Source organism: Camelus ferus, chromosome 20 (assembly GCF_009834535.1).
Source record: "Camelus ferus isolate YT-003-E chromosome 20, BCGSAC_Cfer_1.0, whole genome shotgun sequence".
NCBI lineage: Eukaryota > Metazoa > Chordata > Mammalia > Artiodactyla > Camelidae > Camelus > Camelus ferus.
The window spans coordinates 5,449,411-5,455,410 of record NC_045715.1 but is presented as its reverse complement, the minus strand read 5'-3'; the positions used below and the strand labels follow the sequence as shown (position 1 = coordinate 5,455,410).

The 6,000-nt window shown below is 43.1% G+C and overlaps 1 long non-coding RNA gene across 1 annotated transcript in view; it reads right to left on the bottom strand.

Annotated features, from left to right (window-relative positions):
- Positions 1 to 898: 898 nt before the first annotated feature.
- Positions 899 to 6,000, bottom strand: part of LOC116658187 — a 27,138-nt gene continuing 22,036 nt past the window's right edge. The window contains exon 5 of the long non-coding RNA XR_004313401.1: positions 899 to 1,070. This is a non-coding gene — a long non-coding RNA (uncharacterized LOC116658187). The remainder of the gene's footprint in view (positions 1,071 to 6,000) is intronic.

Here is a 6,000-nt window from a genome sequence, read left to right as displayed (position 1 = left end):
ATAAAATAGATAAACTCCAGCCCAGCCTACACACTGCCACCAGCTTCCTGAGCAAAGAGCTGTAACCAACACTCCCCCAGAGGCTCCTCACCCTTCTCTGTCCCTTTCCCACCCCTTTCCTATTGCATGAGAATTCCACTCACAGCAGCAGGGAAGCCTGGAGAAGATGTGCACTGAAGAGTCCCTGGGACCCGGGCTTAACCGCGAGTCCCGCCTCTTAGTAAGACGTGATCTCTAGGAAGTTCCTCAGTCTCTCTATGCCTCAGTTTCCCCATCTGGAGAAAAGGGAACAATAACACTTTACAAAAAGGGGAAATAACACTTACTTGGGGGCAGCTGTTTTAGGGATTAAAAACTAGGACATCCTCAAAAGGCACTATTCGTGCCTGGTACAAAGTAGGCAGTGAATGAAATTTAACGTTTCGGCTCTGTTCCAGCTTTCCTCCACATCACCCCCCCTTCCAGCCCACATGCTGCTCAGACCCAGGGCCCCCCTTCGATGCTCTTGTCGCCTCTCCTTGGCTTTGTTTGTACGATTCCTTCTGCCTGGAGTGCCGTTTTCCATCCCTAAATATCCACATCCTGCCCATTCTTCAAAACTCAAGTCAAACACCATCTTTCCCACAAAGCCTTGCCTCTGCCCAGAAGACATAATTGCCTCCCCTCTGAGCCTCCTGGATGGTGGTCTTCTGCCATTTGAAAGCCTTCACATTGTTTGCAATCCTTACTCTCAGCTCCATCTCCCCCCAAAAGTAAACTCTCTAAGGGCACAGTATCCGTCCGCATCTCCTCCCTTACAGACGGAGCACACCTCAAGAGCCCGAAAAATATTTGTTGAATGAATCAATCAATAACAAATGATGTGCATTTAAAGATAAATTATATGAAATACGTGTGCTTAATTAATAAATAAGAAATTTGGATGAACTGTGTGCACTGAAGCGAAGGTTCTGTCGTCCTTTTTACTTTGCGTGTGTAGACAAAGGAACCAGCATGTGTTTACAAGCAAGTTGAAGAAGGTTCCCAGTGCCTGCCTTCAATATCCCCAATATTTTATGGCTTTTCATTTCCTGTTAAAAAAAAAAAAAAAGTAAGTGAATCTAATTGTACAACTTTCCAGGACTTGACAGCTTTGGGGCTTTGTGTAAGAGAAATCAAAGCAATCAGTTATTTCATTAATTCAACAGTGGGAAATGTCAAAATACCACCTGTCTTTGCATACGCTAGCGAGCTGATTTGTCCGGAGGTCATATAAACAACACTTCAAACCCAACTAAGAGATGGTAGTTTTCTGAAAATTTATCTCTGTGATTTCTTTAAATTTGAGGGGTTTTTTTTAACTTTTAAAAATCTTTAGCATTTAAAAAAAAACCTAATAAATGTGACCATATTAAAGCTGTGAACGGAAAATAACACCTTTCCTTTAGGACACCCAAAGCTCAAGAAACTGAGTCCAGCAGCTAATTTCAACTACTGACCATAGAAAGTCACGTCAGCCTCTCAGAGACTGAAAGTGGAACGGTAATTGCTGGAGGCTAGGGGGCAAGGGGAATGGGGAGTTACTGTTTAATGGGGACAGAGTTTCGATTTGAAAAGATGGAAATGTTCTGTGGATGAACAGTAATGACGGTCACGCAACACTGTGAATGTACTTAATGCCAGTGAACTGCACACTTCGTATTGTTAAAGTCAAAAAAATTATGAAAGAAGAATAATTAAAAAGATCTGAATCCTTTTCCTTTTCACATTATCAAAAATACCAAATGCAGATAGTGCTACTGAAAGAAATTGCGTGCTACACCCGTGAAAGGTTCCTTTAAGAATGAAGGGCTGCACCATCCTTTACAGCGGCTCACACAGCTCCTGGCCGACGGTGACCCAGTCTCCCATTCTGTTCAAACGATGGTCATACTTCCATTTTTCAGCTCTTTGCACTTCCTTCCTTTTTCCAAATATCTTTTATTAAACCATCATCCTAAAGTAAAAGACTCTAAAACTTGAGAGATGGCTCACTTTGAATTAGTAAAATCAGGGTGAATTTGCAGAATTTTTAGTAAGTGGAATCACAGGAATTAAGGAAAGGAAGCACCCTAATTCACAGACCATCCCACAACCAAAAGCCAGACCAACTTTTAAAGAATGTGATTATCCAGGGGTCAGCACGCGGGAGCTTAGAGGATTATGGAAATCCTTCACAGGAGAGTGGTGGCAGTCATGTGAATTTATTCATGTGTTAAAATTCGTTGAAGTGTACACCAAAAAGGAATCAGTTAAGATTTCCCTTCAGCAGCACAGATTCCATGTTTCATTTAATTATTTCTGTCTTTGTTCATCTTCTCTCAGTTACAGAATACACATCCTAGGCTTCTCCATCGGCCGCTAGCATGATATTTGTACTCTTAGAGGATGAGAAAGGATGGCTAATAACCATCTTCTTTTGTTTCTTTTTTTTTTAACTTTTTTTTAAATAGGGGGAGATAATTGTAGGTTTATTTGTTCTTTTTTTTAAACAGAAGCACTGGGAATTGAGCCCAAGACCCCGTGCATGCTGGGCATGCGCTCCACCACTGAGCTACACCCTCCCCCCACTAATAACCATCTTCAAGGGTTAAACAAACACTGAGCAATAATATCTTTAAGCAATCGAAAGAATGTTCATCGAAACGAGGCCCAGGCTAGGACTTTCCACTCTCTGTCTCTCCCAGTTTCCCTGCTCATCTCGTCCCAGCTGTCGGAGAAGAGTGCACCCAACAAACAGTAACCACAAGACACAGAGCAGCAGCCCCTGTTCCAGAAGACGCCTCTTGTCAGCTCTCCCTGGGATATAATCAGACCTACATTTAATATACTTGTCACAACAGCAAAGCACCTCCAGGATATGATGTGAAAAGTCTGACTCAAAAATCAGCTTTGTTTTATTTATTATGCTGTCATTTACTGTCATGTGGTAAAGGCCAGAGTCTCTAATTCCCTTTGCCACTGGGATTATAGCAGCTTGTCTTTTTCATGCAGATTCCGTATATGCAAGATGCTTAACCCGCTCGCATTGTTACCTGATGTCACCGAATCTTGGCTCCCCACCGTCTGAGTCCTCATGCGAAAAAAAGTGAATTCAACCCAAGACATCTTGCTGTTACCTTGTCATCCCTATTGGTGTCTGCCTGAGATAAAACTGAAAGACAGCGTTTGTTTTTTAACGTGAATATGTTTACATCTATGTCCTTTATGATACACATTTTTTTCCTTCTTTCTATATTCTTTTAAACTTACTTGTGTTATTCAGATGTTGACAGCAGTGCCTGGCCAGGCCATAGTGAGGCAAAAGGGAAAATTAATAACACTGGTCCTGTATTTACAATTTTGCTATTTTGTTCATCTAATGATTTGAGGCATTCATTTAAAATTTTTTAAAGATCTCCTGAGAACATTAATTTATCTTAATGACTATTTTGGTAGCTCCTTGCATTTTGCAGCTGAGGAGAATGCCTTACTCACCTCAACCTGGTCCCAGGAGAAAAAAAAAATTTAATGGAAAGTAATGAAATTTCCTTAAGAAAACAATTCCAAGGACTGAGAAATATAACTTACTGATGCTGCCATTCAGAATTGTTTTACGCATTGTATTCATGTCCTAAGACAGCCATTGCAAAGTGCTGCAAACTGAGCAGCTTAAAACAACAGAAGCTTCCTGCCGCCGGGTCTGGGGGCCGGAAGTCTGAGATCAAGATGTCAGCACGGCCAGGCTCTTTCTGAAGGTGTCATGGGTAGGGTCCTCTCTTGTCTCTCTGGCTTCCAGCGGGGACTGGACTCTTTGGCGTCCCTGGGCTGGCAGCTGCATCACTTGGCTTTCTGCCTCCATCAACACACGGCCTTCTCCCTGTGTGTCTTCCCAGCATACGGACACCAGATGGATGAAGGTCCTACCCGACTCCAGCATGGCCTCATCTTAACTAACCACACCTGCAATGACCTTATTTCCAAATAAGGCCCCATTCTGAGGTAGTGCGGGGCAAGGCTTCAGCATAGCTGTTTGGAGGACACAACTCAAACCCTAACACCAACCCAAACAGGTGATAATTCTTACTGAAATACTTGGCCCACCAGCATTTCATGGTGTGTGGGAAGGGGCGGTGTGTTCGTGACAAACGGAGGTCTCGCTGGCCACCTGACGGCCCCACTCTGCTCTCGCCCAATCCCCTCCCTTCATGCCTCCTCCTACTCACTTCCTCCTCCTTCTCCGCTCTCACCTGCTGCCTGTCACCACCTGTCCTCTCTCCCTCTGGTCTTAAAGCCCCAGCAAACCTTCCAACCTCCTGTCTCTTCCAAGTTCCAAGCTGTATCCAACTGCCCGGGGTGGGGGGGTGAAGAGCCTGAAGCCTTAATAGGGCATCATTCTTTGACCAGCTCCACCCTCTTCTCGTTCAATTAACCTGAGTCTCCCACTCACCTCACCTGCCTACGCTTTGCCACCGCTGGGTTGTGGAGACATGTGAGGTGACGCTCACAAGTCATACCCATCTTCTACAGCTTGTTTTCCTCACTCCGTGGGGAAATCTACAGAACTCGTAAGGTGAGTGCCCACCAGACTCAAGATTCCATGAGGGTTGATGGGGAGCAGGAAAAGAGAGCACTTGCCTGTCAGCCCCACACCCTGGTTTTCCATTCTGCCCGGATAGCCACCACCTTTGAGCGGTAAACCATTTGTTTAATCACTTTGCTTTTCCCCGACTGCTTGTAATGAAATGCTGCACTCTCTAAAATAATTTCCTGGCTATTTGCTAAGATTCCTCTCTGACATTTCATTAAATATGATCATTTAACTGTACAAGTACAAATGCATTTTTAATTTCGCTTACCGCAGATATTACAGATGTGGGGAAATGAATTCGTATTGCTCTAGGACAAATATATCATTCACACATGCATGCGACAAAAGAACAAATTATTAAAAATTACTCAAACTTCCATGAAGATTTCTATTTAACTTTTCCATTTGCAACCTCCACGTCCCTGTGAAAACACATAGCATGTCACTTTGTCACTTGATTCTATGAAGAATGTGGGGGTGGTTGCATAAAGGTCTTGATCAGTCGCCTCTGTCTCTGACATTGACACACTCCGGCAGTGAAAGAGATGGAGACTGAGTTTCAAAGCTGAAGCCATGAGGTTCGCAGTCTTATCACTAACGCAGTGGGTGATCTCCCTTCCCTGCAAGAGCAAAACGGCAACTGGAAGCGTGTCTTCTATGCCGTGTACCACAAATCCAATCCAAATATATGCAAAAGTTTTATTTAAAGGAAAAGTCCTCAAGTGTGAACTGACATGCTTGAATGTCTTCTCAGCATGTATTGCCATTGAATTCAAAACTGAATGAGGAAAGAACAAGCCTGGTTTTTCTCCTGGAGCTACGGAATCTAGAACTTACAACGTCACGAGCTAACAACTTGATCTCCTGTGGTGTCACGTGTTTCCACAGAATGTACTTTTATTGTTATGGAAAGAAATGGGCTTCTTTTCAAAAATCTTTATGGTGTATTTTAGACAGAGGACAAAAGCTTTAAAATAATAGCAGTTTGAAGCAATGACCTAGAGGAAAATTTATTCCAAAAGTGGAAGTTAGAAGCTTGCCATTTCCAGATATCAAAAAGCTTAAAGAACTCAAGTATCCTTCACACTTAAGACAACAATATAATAAAAATAGTAGTTTCCAAGTCACCCACTAATTATAAGATGTGGGGTTTGGAAGGGACTTTTGAGATCACGTGGGCTATGCCTAACTCATTTATTTTACAAATAAGAGAAATGAGGCTCAAAAAATTTACATGGACACAAAAGAAATTGGTGGCCAAACCCAAACTAAAAGCCCAGCCATCCTATTCTGGTCAGCACGTGATCCTCAAGGAATTCCCAAAGGCCTTGGAGGAGGCAATACCAGCCCCCCTTGCTACGAGGCTATTAGCCTCTCCAACCAAAGGGCTTGTACACAGCTGAGCAATTAGC